This window comes from Ictidomys tridecemlineatus, chromosome 4, assembly GCF_052094955.1.
Source record: "Ictidomys tridecemlineatus isolate mIctTri1 chromosome 4, mIctTri1.hap1, whole genome shotgun sequence".
NCBI classification, from domain to species: Eukaryota; Metazoa; Chordata; class Mammalia; order Rodentia; family Sciuridae; genus Ictidomys; species Ictidomys tridecemlineatus.
This window is the reverse complement of record NC_135480.1, coordinates 196,492,580-196,508,719: the sequence shown is the minus strand read 5'-3', so window position 1 is coordinate 196,508,719 and position 16,140 is coordinate 196,492,580. Positions and strand designations below refer to the sequence as shown.

At 41.5% G+C, this 16,140-nt stretch overlaps 1 protein-coding gene and 1 pseudogene across 7 annotated transcripts in view; one reads left to right on the top strand and one right to left on the bottom strand.

The window, feature by feature from the left end:
* Positions 1–16,140, top strand: part of Cdk5rap2 (CDK5 regulatory subunit associated protein 2) — a 180,148-nt gene that overhangs the window by 66,170 nt on the left and 97,838 nt on the right. The gene's annotated exons all lie outside the window — the stretch shown is intronic.
* Positions 4,634–4,894, bottom strand: LOC101956246 (dolichyl-diphosphooligosaccharide--protein glycosyltransferase subunit TMEM258 pseudogene; annotated as a pseudogene).

Sequence of the window (16,140 nt, the reverse complement as noted above, 5' to 3'; positions counted from 1 at the left end):
CCTTGAAAATTGTAATTTGTTCCTTTCTCTGTTTCAGAAACATTTGTGAAGGTTTACAGAAGGTTGTAAAATTCAATGCAATTAAAAATAAAGGACTCAGGGTCAAGGGAAAAACAGCTGCATGGCGAAACAGCAGCATGGAGCAAAAAGGGAACTTAAAGTTCAGCTGGTAGCTCCTGGCAGGGAGAGTAAAAAGGGAAATTCTGTCACAAGGTCGCCAGTGCCTGTAAGAAGACCATGTGAAGATGACTTCGCTGCCACTGGGCCTGAAGGAGGAATCGCCTCTGCGCTCGTGTGAGGAGGACTGTGGTGTGCAGAGCCCTCCGCAGCCCCCATTCCAGCAGACAGCTCTGCACATGGCACCAAGCTTGTGCACATTGAGGTCTCAGTTCCTGGGACTGTATCTAGCTGTTTATTTCCCGTTATTCTCTTTCTTGGACAAGAGCTTCAAAATCAGTTGGAAATACTGCAGGCGGGTTTACAGATGAGGCCTGACTTCAGGTCTGCATAGAGGACCATATTGGGTGGTTCTAGTTTCTGTGAAAGTCCATAAATTCTTTTGGTTGTGATCAAACTATCCTTAGCTCACGCCAAAAGCATTTGTTGCCAGTCTCATTGTGCCAGGTCTTAGGCATTTTGGGGGAGATAGTGCTTTTGCTGGAAGCACAGTTTGGATGAGAGGCAGATGGCTTACTGAGCCTGATCGTGCATGAACAGGAGGAGTTGGGCCAGGGGGTTGGTCGTCATGCCTGCAATTGCAGCAACCCAGTGCCAGTTGGCTCAGTATGGTCCTGAGGGAGATGTGTTCAGTGCAATTCTTTGTAATGGCACAGGCACATCATCAGGCCTTGTGGGTGCACACTTTCGCTTTTACTTTATAATGAGATAGGTTGAAAAGTGAGGCTCTCAGATAGGTCCCTTGTATTGTGCCAGAGGATCCATATTGCTTTAAGGAAATTCAGAAGACCTTTGCAAACAAACAAAACCCCTGTATTCACAATTCATTGTGCTCACGGTGGTGTTGAAGTGTCCTAGCCTCTGTGGCCTGTGATGGCCATGCTGCTGGGATTTTCTCTTCCTATTCTCTCATCTCTAACTTTCACACGTTATTTGGCCCCAGAGACTTAAGACGCTTTCTCCTTTTAGCCCAGCTTGTGTGTGTACCTGAGTGTGTGTGTTTGGTGAAGGGTGAGAGAGAGCTCTTTATTTCAGATTTGCTGTCTCTGGCTCGGGCACTCAGTATTCTATGGTGAGGAGGAGGAGCGAGGCATCATCGTCTTGTCTTTCTGTCTTTCTGCCTTTCTGCACTGCAGCCTGTGTGAGGCCTCGGCTGAGATGGCATCCCCAGACGTCTCGTAATGCTCCCCTCTGTTACAGGGCATGTCAACTGCTGTCCTGTGCCTTAGTACCTGGGCACTTGGCTCCATGGGATGCATTTGCTAGTTGAAGCCCCCAATTTAATTAAAGTTGTACCTGCACCCAGCTGGCTGATCCCATGTGCTTTCATGGAGTAGTTTAATTTCAGGAGGTTCAGCCCGAACTCCTCTAGTTCTCATGCTTCTCATTGTTGGATGGCTCCAAAGGAGATTGGGATGGCATTTAGTACATCTCTTGGAGAACCATAATCAAAACATGGTGGCTTTGGAGACAATGTCTCAGGTGGTTGATTAGGGCCAAGAACACAGAGCTGTGGTGGTGTGATTTTACCAGGCTCAGACTCTCCCCTGTTATTTTTAAAATCAAGTGTGAAGATCTTAAGTTGGCATCCTTGTAGAATTATGTGCAGTTTAAATGAACTGTGTTGGAGGAAGTTCTATCCCTGATAATTCTAGTTTCTTAAAAGAACCTGAACACAGAGACTAGAGTCACACTTGATTTGAGTCCTGGCTCTATCACTCACACACAGTTTGCCTCTCTGAGTCATGGCATCCATTTCTTATCAGAAGAACAGGGATTAGTTGATAGGGTATAGCCCTTAGCATAATACCTGGCACACCATAAATGATCAATAAGTGGAGAGATGAAGCAATGTTAGTAGGTTTCTTTGGAGTAGTGGAAGTCAGTGTGGACTAGGGTTGGAACTGCAGCTTCACTTAGAGGTGCTTAACCTCTATGCCAGCTACTTAACCTCTTAAAATGAACATTTACTTCCCTAAAATATAGTTGATTTTAATCTATCTTAGCTTTAAACAAATGAGGAATAAAATTTAACATATGTGATCCTGGTATAGAGAAGTAGATGCTCAGCTTGGTCAGATTTCTTCTTTGCCGTTTTCCTGCTGTTAATATTGTTGCAGGTGCTGACTTGGGACTTTGAATGACAAACCACTGCCCGAAAGAATCTACTGGACACTGTTGATTAACAAATGTGGTCTGCCCTTTACCAATCAAGTCACCAAGCTAGAGACATTTTCTCCTTGCTCAGCAGTAACCTCTGCACTGAAGAAAGTGCTTGTCTGTTTCTGTCTAGCCCATTGATCCCACCAGGAAGAGGGTCAGAATGTTCTAGGATTGAGAGACTTTGGAGTGTCTTGGTGGCTCATGCATGAGGCTGCTGTGACTTTAAAAGTCTGTCCCCAACAGTTTTCCTGAGGAATTGCCATAATCTCTATGAGGGCACAGACAGGGAGACCTTTTCTTATCACTCCATATTTTCTTGTTTCTGTGCCAGGCTCTGTCCTGGGCACTGGGAGAACTGGACTGAAATCAAATATGCTATTCTCTGAAGGCACCTAGTGGGGAAATGTAATAGAAATGCATGTAGCATGGTAAGTGCTGATAACAGGATGGAGTGAATGCTTTAGGAACTCTGAGATTGGGACTGTGGAGGAGGAAGGCTTCAGGGAGGAGGGGGATTTGAGTGGAGACTCAAGGATAAGGAGCTGTTTTCCCAAGGGACTGGGAGGTGGAAATGCATTCCTGGTAGAGGGAAGGGCTGTGCCAAGGCTTGGGGCATGAATAAGCCTGGCACTTGGGGAAGAGGAGGTGGGGCTGGAGGAGGGGGCCGGAACCTCGGGTGCATCCTGTGGGTGGGCTTTTAGAAAGGTGTGGTGTCTGTCTGGTGCTGACTCCACTGGGCCTGCCCGGTTTGAATTCCTGCTGCTTTGTTTCTTCTTCCCAGGAGTTCTGGGGAGGGCTGCCTTGAGCCCGGCTCCAAACTTCTGTAATCTGCACAAGTGGCCCCAGTTAGATGGGGGTGGTTGCCAGCTCTCCATGGCAGGACTTTCACTCCAGTGGCTTCCATTGTGTGTGTGTGTGTGTTTTCTTTTATTAAAGCATATTAATTCTTTGTTCATATGAACTTTTATGGAGAAAAAACCTGAAAGTGGAGCTGCGCAGGCTGAAGTGGGGGGGAGGCCTGGCATCCTTTGCTCTCCCTTTGTGACTGCTTCCTCCACAGCAATGGGGCTCCTCAGAACGTGGTTGGAACACCAGGTCTTGAACTAATTCTGAAATTCTTCTCACATCACCAAGTACCTATACCTCATTAAGATTTTGGAGAAATTTCCTTTGTATATTTAAAGGTAACCACTGAGCACTTTGACAGGCTTTCTCACAGTGCAACCTGATAAGGTAGAAATTTGATGGATGAGAACCTTCTCCTTCTCCATCTGGCCAGAGATAAAACTGACTAGCTGGCTGGAGAAGGAAGTGTGATGGCCTGACTTTTCATTTCTAATGCAATTCTAAGATTGTAGGGATATTTTATTTTTCAAATAATCCACTTTTTAAAAACCAGACATGCTGTAAGAGAGTCCTGATATGCAAAGGCAGCTCTCAGCTCAGTGTTGGCCCCGAGAGCACCTATGAATCTTCAAGGAAAATCGCCTATTAGTGTAGAAATTCACACCTGTCATTCAGTGACCTTATGCAGATCTTGCTGTGGCAGTTCTTGCTGGAAAGCAGGGTGGGTGTCTCATGAAGGATAGGGGTTTTCAAACTTTTTCTAGTAGCTCTTGTTCATAAGCAAATAAAACAGGTGCATCCAAGGGGCTCTGTAGATTTCTTAGGCATTAAAACAAAATGTGAATTTGTGTCCTCTTCCCCTTGCCAGCTGAATCAATTTCTAGTAGGGGGTTCCCTGGAACATGTAGTTGGGTGATTCTGCTAGCCAGCAACGTTTGGGTATTCCTGATCTTTGGATTTCTTGGGCTCCATTTGAAATACCACTGGAGTGATAAAAAAGAATACATAACAGGTTTCATTTTTATTTTTTAATTTTTATTACATGTGTTAATTGTGCAAATTAATGGGATTCATGGTGATATGTTCATGCTTGTGTATATCATGCATTGATCTACCATTGATCCACTGTGTCTACTCAGCTGCTTTTACTTGTCTCTACCCTCACCTATTCTTTCACATTCTTTAATAATCCTTTTACTTCCAGATTAAGATTTTATTCTTTAGTTTCTACATATGAGAGTTAGCATGTGGTATTTCAAATGACAGGGTTTTATTCTTTATGGCTGAGTAATACTCCATTGTGTACTTGTATAATTTTTTCTTTTTCTTTTTGTCACACATCTGCCTATATTTGAGCAGTAGGTGGGACACTTCTAGCAACAGTAAAAAAAATTAATTTACAAAAGCAGGGATTTAGTGAAGTGGAATTTGGTGGAGGGATTTGGTGGTTACCCTTGGGAGCTCACACGTAGATGCCGACCCAGAGAAGGAGGAAGAGGACTCCATAGCCCATAAAGAGTGAGGCCACCAAGTTGATGGGGGAGCTCTTTGCAGATATCCCATGTGTACTTGGTGGAGGTAACCTCGTAAACGAAGAACCAGGAGATGAAGAACATGCCAGTAGCCAGAAGCACCACAGTCAGATGGGGGAAGACGGCTGGCTTTACTGGGCTGGTGTATCTGTCTGCTCATGGCCTCAAGCTCCATTTTGCCCCGCACACAGTAATCTGCTGCTCTGCCACTGGAAGAACAATATTTTCTTTATCCATGCATTTGTTGACAGGTACCTAGGCTGATTACATACTGGATATTGTGAGTAGCGCAGTGATAAACATGGACGTGCAGGTATCTTTTTTTATGCTGACTTCTTTTCTTTTGGATGCATAGTTAGACATGGGGTATCTAGATCATATGGTTGTTCTCTTTTTAGTTTTTAAAAATTATAAAAATTAGCACATATTAATTACACAAAGTAATGAATGGGTTTCGTTGTGACATTTTTATAATGCGTGTGACCTACTTTGATCACATTCACCCTCCCTGTTGTCTTCTTTGACCCTGCTTCCCTCTCCTCTGACCTCTTTTCCCTTACTCCAGAGCCCCCTTCTACTTTTGTGTCATCTTTTGTGCCCCTCTAGATTCCAGAGATGAAAGAAAGCGTGCAGTGCTTGCTTTGAGTCTGGCTTATTAACATGATGCTCTTCAGTTTCATCCATTTGCCTGCAAGTGATATGGTTTTGTTTTCCATTATGACTGAATAACACTCCATTATGTAATGATACCACACTTTCCTTATCCTTTCATCCATTGATAGCATCTAGTAGGTTTATTATATAACTTGCCTATTGTAGATAGTGCCTTGATAAACATGGATTTGCAAATATCTCTATAGTACACTGATTTCAGTTCCTTCTAGTATATACCCGGGTGTGTGGCTGGATCATATGGTAAATCTATTTTTTAGTTTTCTGAGAAACCTCCATACTGTTTTTTGTGGTGGCTATGCTGATTTACATTCTCAGCAACAGTGTGTAAGTGGTCCTTTTTATTCTCATCCTCACCAGCATTTGCTGGTTTTTTTTGATAACAGCTGTTCTAATTGAGGTGAGATGGAATCTCATTGTAGTTTTAATTTGTTTCCCTGATGGCTAATCATTTTGAACATTTTTTTCATGTTATTTATTGACTATTTGTACTTTTTTTGGGAAGTGTCTATTCAGATCATTTCCCCACTTTTGAAGTTGAATTACTTTTTTGTTGTCCTTTTTTGGAGTTCTTTATATATCCTGGATATTAATCCTCTGTCATTTGAATAGCTGGCAGAGGTTTCCTCCATCCTGTGGGCTGTCTCCTCTCCCGTTTCCTAGCTGTGCAGAGGCTTTCCATTCTGGGGGAATTCTGTTTGTTAGTTTTTGCTTTTGTTTCCTGTGCTTTTGGAGTCCTATCCAGGAAATTGCTGTCTCTGCCAGTATCTTCAACTGTTTCCTCTAGTAGTTTCAGAGTGTTAAATGTTACATTAAGGTCTTTGATCCATTTTAAGTTGAATTTCTTTTTATGCAGCATAAGGGGCTGAGTTTCAGTCTTCTGCATGTGGACTTCCAGTTTTCCCAGCACCATTTGTTGAAGAGGCTATCCTTTTTTCAATGTACATTTGGGCGTCTAAGTAAAAAATCACATGGCTGCAGATGCATGGATTTATTTCTGGGTCCTCTGTTCTGTTCCATTGGTGTGTCTGTTTTTATGCTAATACCATACTGTTTTGTTACTATGGTTCTATAGTATGTCTTGAAATCTGGTACTGTGCCTTTAGCTCTATTTTTTTTTTTTATTTTTTTATTTTTGCTCAAGTTTGTTTTGGCTATTTAGGGGTTTTTTGTGCTTCCATAAATTTTAGGATTTTTTTTCTAGTTCTCTGAAGAATGTCATTTGTATGTTGATGGTATTTGCATTGAAACAGTAGCTTGCTTTGGGAAGTATGGGCATTGATTATATCAGTTTCTCTGGTCCATGAACATGGGAGATCATTTCACTCTACAGTGTCTTCTTCAGTCTCCGTCTTCAGTATTTTGCAGTTTTCCTTGTAGAGGTCTTTTACTTCCTTGGTTAAGTGTACTCCTAAGTATTTTATTATTTTTTTGTGACTCCTGTGAATCGGATTGTTTTTGTGATTTCTTTCTCAGCAAATTCATTATCGGTGTATAGAAAAGCTACTGATTTTTGTGCATTGATTTGTATCCTGTTACTTTGCTAAATTTATCAGTTCTAATGGTCATTTGGTGAAATTTTCAGGTTTTTCTCTGTACAGAATCTCATCGTCTGTATGCCTTTTATTTCTTTCTCTTGCTTAATTTCCCTGGCTAAAATTTCTAATACTATATTGAATAAGAATAGAGAGCACACTTGCCTTGTTCCTGATCCTAGAGGAAGTGCTTTCAGTTTTCTCCCATGTAGTATGGTGTTGGCTGTGGGTCTCTCATATACAGCCTTCATTATGTTGAGGTCTGATCACTCTGTAAGTAATTTATGTGGGGCTTTTATCATGAAGGGATGTTGAATTTTATCAACTGCTTTTTCTGCATCTGTGGAGATGATCATATGATTTATATTGTTTATTTATGGGATATATTGTTTATTGATTTGGGTATGTTGAACCATTCTTGAATCCCTAGAATTAAACCAACTTCATCAAGGCATCTGATCTTTTCGATGTGCTGTTGAATTTGATTTGCTAGTATTTTGTTGAGAATTTTGTGACCCAAGACACCATGGTTTATTCTTTTTATTGTGTCCTTGTCAGATTTTGGTACCAGGACAATGCTGGCCTTGTAAATGAGCTGTTTAAAAGTTTGGCAAAATTCAGCAGTGAAGTCATCTGATCTTGGACTTGTCTTTGTTGAGAGACTTTAATTTTATTTGCTTTCATTATTTGTTTTTGGTTGTTACGGTTTAGGTATTAGGTGTCCTTGAAAAGCTCCTGTGTTAATTCAAGTGTATTCAGAGGTAGAATAATTAGATTGTAACCTAATCAGACCATCCTAGTTTGAGTGGACTGACTGGGTGGTAACCAAAGGCTGGTGGGGCATGGATGGAGGAGGAGTGTCACCGGGGGTGTGCCTTAGAAGGGTGTGTATAAATACAGTTTCCATGTATTTATATAATTTCCAAAACTTCTCTTGCTGTTGATTTCTAGTTTGATTCCATTGTGATAAAAAGGTACATGATATGATTTCAGTTTTTTTAAATTCTTAAGGCTTGTTTTGTACCTTAATTATGGTCTGTTCCAGAGAAAGTTTTTCACACTGATGAAAAGAATGTTTTTTTGCAGCTGTTAGATATTATATTCTGTAAATGTCTGTTAAATCAGCCTTGCTTGGTGTAGTAATCTTGGTTGGCAGTTCTTTTCTTTGAGGACTTGAAATACATCATTCAGTACCTCCTGACCTGTAAGGTTGATGCTGAGAAATCTGTTGTTAGTCTAATTGGGTTGCCCTGGAATGTGCAGATTTAAAAACTGCAGATTTAAAAATTCCTTCTTCATCTTATACTTTTTTTTTTTTTTTTTTTTTGGTACTGACGATTTAACACAGAGGTACTCACTCACTGAGCCACATGCCCAGACCTTTTCTTATATTTTATTGAGAGACGGGGTCTTCCTGAGTGGCTAAGTACTTTGCTAAGTTGATGAGGCTGGCTTTGAAATAGCAATTCTCCTGTGTCAGCCTCCCAGTCTGCTGGGATTACAGGCATGCGCCACCTCGCCTGGCTGTCTTATACTTTTGACAGTTTGACTCTAACATGGTGTTGTGTGAGGATCTTTTCTGGTCATGTCTATGTGAGGTTCTCTAGGCCTCCTGTACCTAGATCCCATGGAATTCCCGAGATAGGGAAGGTTTCTGCTATCATTTCATTGAGTAGGTTTTCTGTGGCCTTAACCATCATTTCTTCCCCTTTGGGTATCCTAATGATGCAGGTGTTTGATTTTTTTTTTTAACGTTGTCCCAAAGATTTTGAATGTTCTCTTTATTCTTTCTTATATATTTTTTTATTTATGTCTGTCTGAATGTGTGATTTTTAAAAGACCTGTTTTCAAGCTTTGATAGTTTTCCTTCTACTTGATGTAGTCTGTTGTTGAGACTTTCAACTGAATTTTTGAGTTCTTCATTTCTAAGATTTCTGATTGGTTCTTTTTCAGAATCTTTATCTCTGCTGAATTTCTCATTCATATCCTGCATTACTTTTCTAAATTCATTTAACTGTTTATCCATGTTCTTGTGGATCTCTTCAAGTTTTTAAGAATCATTCTTTTGGGTTTTTTATCTGACATTTCAGACATTTTGATAACTTTGGAGTCTGTTATTAGAGAGTTCTGATCTTTTGGAGGGTAGATTGGGTTTTAAATTCTTATTCTACCACTTTTTACCTGATATTTAGCTTAAGTGGCTTGAACTGTTTGAACATCAGCACTCTGATTGACAAAATGGGTATGATCAGAATTCCTGCTTCTTAGGGTTGTTGTTGAGTTGAATGAGGTCCTGGGTAACTGTGCCCTGCACTCTTCTGAGTGCTGTAGAGTTTTGTAGATCATAGTGGTGGATGGTATTTTGGGAGGATGTTGGCCAGGGCCAGACTAATCAGGGAGGGCTTTGTGGAAGAGATGGCCACTTGGGCTTGGGTCTTGAAAATGGTATGCCACCAAGTGTAATTGGTGAGAATTTTACGACATTTTTACCAGGTGGAGGGGACTGGGTGGATATAGGCAGAGCCTGGAGAGTGTGTGAATAAGTGGCCAGGGGAGGGGGCTGGTTGTAGATAAGGCTGGAGCCACTGCAGGAGTCTGGAAGGAGCTACCTGCTATGAGGGCTTTGTTCTGCAATTGATTTGGAATCATTAAAGGGTTCTGAGCAGAAGGATGATCAGAGATCTATAAGATTTGGCCGGATAAACCCAGAAACAGGGAGACCAGTGAGGAAGCCGCTGTGGTGTCCCAGGGAGCTGCTGTATGAAGAAGGCAGTGGCATCTGGGTGCAGGGAGAAGAGGGGCTGAGTGAGCGAGGGGAAGGGATGCTCTTGTCTCCTAGTGGCTACAGCTTCTACCCTTCTTCCACTTGGATCCCTCATGAAGAGGAGAGTTACTAATCAGATTATTCAGAGTCCAGGGTATTCACTGGGCTGTCCTTGTTAATGAAGGTGCAGTGTTCATTGTACATTCAGGAAGAACCCAAGTCCTGGATTTGCTTGCTTTCCTCTTCAGGCCTGGGAGGCTGCACCTGGTATGGCAGGCTGACTCCCTCACTCCTCAGTGTTCGTCTGTCTTTATCCACTTGCCTAAGAGGACCGGGCAGCTCCATTAAGCTGCATGCACCCCTCTGGGAACAGTAACAATGACAGCAATACCTTGGATCTTAAATTTCCTAAGAAAGTTCAGCTTTGGATTTGGAATTGTCTGAGTTGTACTTCGACTCCCCTTCTGCTCTTGCTTCTTTGTACAGCCCCTTTGGGAACTCTGGGGTGGAAGGAGGGGTGACAGGTCAGGTTTGAGGCTCTTGGCCATGAAGAGCTCTAAATCCTCACTCTTCATTTCTCCTGTGCTCTCTACCCAGGGTGTGCTGTACCCTGAGGTTTTGGTGACCCATTGGATGATAAGGTGTGTGAGAGAGAGAGAGAGACAAGCGCTGAACCCTGAGGCCATCAGAGGAAACCAGGGAGGGGGGAGAGGGGTGAGACAGCATGGTTTGCTCCGCCTCAGCCTCTGTGCTGGGCACCTGTCCTGCATTCCCCATTTAACTAACCTTCAAAGGAGCCCACATCATTATCATTTCTGGAAAGGACATACTCATAAAAATTTAAGTTCTCTATCTGTGGTCACACAGCTGATTAGCCTAGAGCCACGATGAAAGGCAAGGTCTTTCTGTCTTCACAACCCAGGAATATTGAAGTAGGGTTGGGGAAAAAACCCAAGATTATCAATTTTCAGTTCTGATTGTTTTGCTCAGGCAAGACATGCTGTCTCCATGCCTCCCCAAAACATTTATTATAACTCCATGGGTTGCGGGAACAGGAGCCTGTCGGCGGCTTTGTGTTGCCATGGCAGCCGCTCCTCCTCAAGGCCACCTCTGTGCACACCTCCTCCCTTCCCAGTGGCCTCTCTGCTTTAAGCCTTATCTGACTACTGTTCATAAGAGGTGCAGCATCCTTGGTCCTGCCTCTTTCATTTGGAGGAGGGCCTTAGTGTCAGTCTGGATATTCCATCAGCCCAAGTCCTTGAGAAATTATAAAATTCGCTTGGGATGTTGGAATTGTTGACCTTGAAAGCCAGGTCACACACTGGTTTTATACTTCCTTTGGTCTTCGCAATAGTGCAGTTGGGTGGAAAGAACACAGAATTTGTGGTCACACTGGTTTGGTTTTGAATTTTAGCATTAGAGATTGTTTGTAAAGCTTTGGCAAAATTTTACCATCCCTGTGAGCTTTAGTTTTCTTTCTGTAAAAGCGGCATTAATAATACCACACAGGCTTTCAGAGAGGTTAGAGTGATTTCATGGAAAAAGCCCTGGCTAAAGCTGGGCTGTTGCTGGTGCTTAGAAAATGGTGGTTTCTATTACCAATGATTTAAAAGAAGAGGTGGTTTATACTTAGGGGTGTATTGAATTTACTCAAGGTTGATGATGTTGTGGGTCCTGTCCCCAGAAGTATGTACATGGACAAACTTGTGTAGGATCTCAGGGTTCAGTCAGTGCACCTCAGATTAAGAACCCTTAATCTTGGGGATGACAGAGCTACATGACTTTTGTGGAGTTCTGGAGCAGGTCATTTTCACACTGTCTTCTGTTATGTTTGGAGGGCATGTGGGAGAAATGTGGTACAAGTGTATATATAGAGGAGGGCACTTAGTCTGGAAAATGATGTAAATGGACTTAACTGTGCCTGGCAGTGGTGTACACTCTCTATAGACTATGATACCTGGACATTTTAAAATTAGGAGGACAGCTATACTACAAAGCTTTCATAATCAAAATGTCATGGTACTGGCATAAAAATGGATAGTGTCTTCATTAAATGGTACTGGGACAAATGATACTTACATGAAGAATGACATTAGATCTTTGTCTCACACCACATAAAAAAATCAACTTAAAATAGATTAAAAACTTAAATGCAAGACCTGAAACTGTGAAACTAACTAGTAGAGGAAAACTCAGAGGAAAGGCTCCATAACATTGGTTTGGGCAGTGGCTTTTTGGCTCTTATCCCAAAAGCACTGTAGACAAAAGCAGAAACAGATCAAGGGGACTCAACAAGCTGAAAAGCACATAGCAGGGGACCAGGTAACAGAGTGGACAGATGGCCTGGAGGCTGGGGGAAAGCATCTGAACCCTAAATATACAAGGAATGCCACTCAGTAGCAAGGAAACAACCTGATGAAGAAAGGGGAAGGACTGGAGCAGACTTTTCTCAAATGAAGACATACAAGTAGCCAACTAGTGTATTAATAAAGTGCTCAACATCCTGATCATCACACTGAGACACTCTCACATGGGTTAGAAGGCGATGACTAAGAAGATGAAAGATAACAGTTGTTGTGAGGATTGGAGGAAAGGAACTCTTGTGTGCTGTTGGTAGGAATGTGAATCAGTATGGAGGACAGTTCAGAGGTTCCTCAGAACCAAACATAGGAGTGTCATATGATCCAGTGATCTTGCTTCTGAGTATGTGAGTCTGCACTGGGAAGGGCTGATGTGAGCGCCGGGTGATCCACTTGCATGTTCATCTCAGCGTTATTCACAGTAGTCAAGAGTGTCTTCACCTGATGCATGGATAAGGAAAATGTGGTATACTTTTACAATAGAATAATATTTAGTTACCAAAAAGAATGAAATCCTTTAATTTGTGACAGTATGGATGAAGCTGGAATCTGAGGTGAACCTGCAGGAGTAGAGAGTATCATGGTGGTGACCAAAGACTGTGGCTGGTGGGGAAGGATAGAGGTGTTGACCAAAGGGTCCAGAGTTTCTTAGGAGGAATAAGTTTTCTAGGTCTATTGTACCACATACTAAGCATAATTAATATTTATTAGCATAACTAATTATTACATATTTCAAAGTTGCTGAAAGGACAAATTTTCATTGTCGTTACAAAAAGTACTTGAAGTGATGTATATGCTAATTAGTTGATATAATCATTCCACAATGTATACATATATCAAAACATCACATTTTACTCCCAAATATAATTATTATTTGCCAGACTTAAACAATATAACTAAAATAAAATTTAAAAGAAGGCATGATCTTCGAGGATGGTATGCAGGTTTATTGTGACTTTAAAGAGATATACCTGAAAGGCAATGTTAACATAATATAGATATTCTTCATAGCAGTTTTCATCTGGAATTTTCTAAACTCGAGTGCCAGATGAGATCATTTAAATGGACCAGGATCAAGGTATTGGTGGGTGATGCCAGAGACACAAACCTGTGCCATGGTGTCTGGGTGAACTGAGAGGCTTTGGAATCAGAGAGTGGGGTCAGGCAGGTGCTGTTCCTCATTCATGAAATAGAAACAGGGCTGGGGGGTGACTTGGTGGTAGAGTGCTTGCTGAGCATGTGCGAAGCCCTAGGTTCAATCCCTAGCACTGAAATTTAAAAAAAAAAAATAAGAAAGAAAGAGAAAAAGAGAAATCTCATCTACTTTATTCATTTGCTCATTTGTTTATCTAATAAGTATTTAGTTGGTGGTGTTCTGGGTGCTATGTAAGAGATTACTCCAGATCATCTTAAACAATAACTTTCTTATATTTCACTTTATTGGTCAAGGATTTGAGCAGGGCTTAGCTGTGTGATTTTTCTGCTTTCGGTGGTCAGGTCACTCATGGCGTTCAGCTGGTGAGGGGGCTGGTCCTGAGGGGCCTTGAATCTTTCCTCATGTGTCTGTCGTGTTGTTGGAGATGACTGAAAACTGGGTTGTCAGCCGTGGCACTTGTGTGTGGCTCTTCAACAGAGCAGTGTCAGGGTAGTCGTCATCTTGGAGGACTCACAGGGCTCCAGGAGGCAGGAGTTGGAAGCTACCAGTTTTCTAAGGCCTGGGCCCAGGATCTGGCACAGTGTCACTTCTTCTGTATGCTGGTTGCACCAGTTACTGTGTTGCCAGGATTCAGTATGAGGGAACACAGGCTCCACACCTCTCACACACGCTAGGCAAATATTCTGCCCCTGCTCCAGGCCATTCATTCTTGAGAGATCAAATTTTTGTTAGAGCTGTCCTTGAAAATTTTGTCATCCTTGGCCAGTAAGGACAGTTGATCTGAGGAGAAATGTCAGAAACAGGGTTGGCAATCAAGGAAATGCAAATTCAAATTCTTGAAGAATCATTATACCAATTATATTATCATTTTACCAATTATATTAGCAAACAGTTAAGTTCCTGGCCAGGATGTGGTAAGATAAAAACTTACACTTTGGGGTGGGACTAACACTTTGCAGCGATACTTTAGCCACTGCCTTTTTGGAAGATAGTTTGTTGGTTTGCAGAAAGAATCCTCAAAACATGTTCTGAGAAAACAAATCAAAATTAATTAAAAACTGTAAAAATAAAAACCCCAAGAAAACGTAATAGCACATTGCTGTTTGTTATATGTAAAAGCAAATGGTTGGACATGTGGTGAGTATTCACTAAAGCTAAGAAATCTGAAGGTGACGTGGAGTCTTGCTAAGCAAACCCGCCTCTCTTTCTCTCTGGCTCAAAGGATATCTGAGCCAAGGTGGCAGTACTGGGGTACTTCCGTGGACCTCCCTCATCCCAAAACTTAAAAAAAAACCAAGCAACTTTTTTTGATTTCATGCTCTTAAACTTCCCTTTTTGTTTTCAATTGTGCTTTTTATGTCCTCATTATTTAATTGCTGTGTTTTCTTCGTAGGTCATGGTATAATGTAAAAAATAATAAGAAGAAAAAGTCCAAACCAAAATTAAAATTAATTAAAAATTATGGCTGCAGATGGACAAGGACTGAAAGGAGCATTCACACTTTGAAAATGGCTTATTTTGTTGGTGTGTGATTATATTGAGGGAGAACATTTTAACTCTTTAATTTTAGAATTTGCTTGTGCTTTGGTATTACAGTCAGCTCTCTGTATCTGTGGGTTCTACACCCACGGATTCAACCAATCTTGGATAGAAAATGTTTGGGAAAAAAGTTGTACCTGTATTGAAAACATAGATTAATTTGACATTATTCCCAAAACAACAAAGTCTAACAGCTGTTTACATAGCATGTACATTGTATTAGGTTTGATAGATAGTCCAGAATGATTTGAAGTATTCAGGATGATGTATGGTTATATACAATCACTGTGCTATTTTACATATCAGAGTGTCCACTTTTACTTGAGTGTCCACTTCTGGTATATGTTAGGGGGCCCTGGAACCCCCAGGATAATAATAATAAAAAAAAAACCTTCTCTACTAGAATTGAATTTCTCTTTACTGTTTATAATTTATGATAGGTTCTTGGTCAAGTTGTTTTGCACTAAATATTTAGGGCAATCACATCATTTTTATCCAAGAAAAGTAATTAACATTTAATTTTTAGAATTTATTTATTTAAAAAAATATTTTTTAGATGTTGATGGACCTTTATTTCATTCATTTATTTATATGTGGTATTGAGAATCGAGCCCAGTGTCTCATACATGCTAGGCAAGTGCACTACTGAGAAACTGATGTGACTCCATTTTTGAGAAACCAGCCTGTACCTCAGAGCAAAGCTTGTTCATGGAAGTGGGCGTGGCCCTTGTCCTTGGAAAAACCCACAGAGCACTCCTAGGTACATACCCACCCTGGTGAGTTGTTTGTCTGCAAATAACAGGAGAGATCTGTGCCCAGGTGTCCCTGACTCAGTCAGGCTAGGTGAGGACCCATAGCAACCCCCTAGCAACCACCGATCAGCATGAGACAGGAAAATACCTGGGATGCCAGATGACCCCCCAGTAGTTTATGGTGGTTGATAACATGTTGGGAAACCATGTAGTTAAGCACGAACACCCCTCGTGGCTTAAACCAATCAGTTCAAACGAAACCCCCTCTTGTACTAACCAGTCACCCTTATCCAACTTGTTCCCACCAGTGAATGTGCTAATTATGTTTTAGAGTTGTTTTATGATTTTTCCACAGTGTGTGATGATTTGCTAAGAGATGCTATGATGTATGTGAAGTCCCTGCCTTCCCCAAAGAGTGTATAAAACTGCTGCAAACCCTCGGCTTGGGGCCTCTCAGTGTCACCAGTTGCTGTGTGCGATCGGAGGACCGAGCTAGCTCCCAATAAACACCTCTTTTGCTGCTTACATTATCTTGGTCTCTGGTGGTCTCTTGGGGGTTCTGAACTTGAGTATATCACTACCACTGAGCCACAATCCCAGCCCCAATTTTTAAAATTTAAATTAAAAAAAATTAAATTAGCACT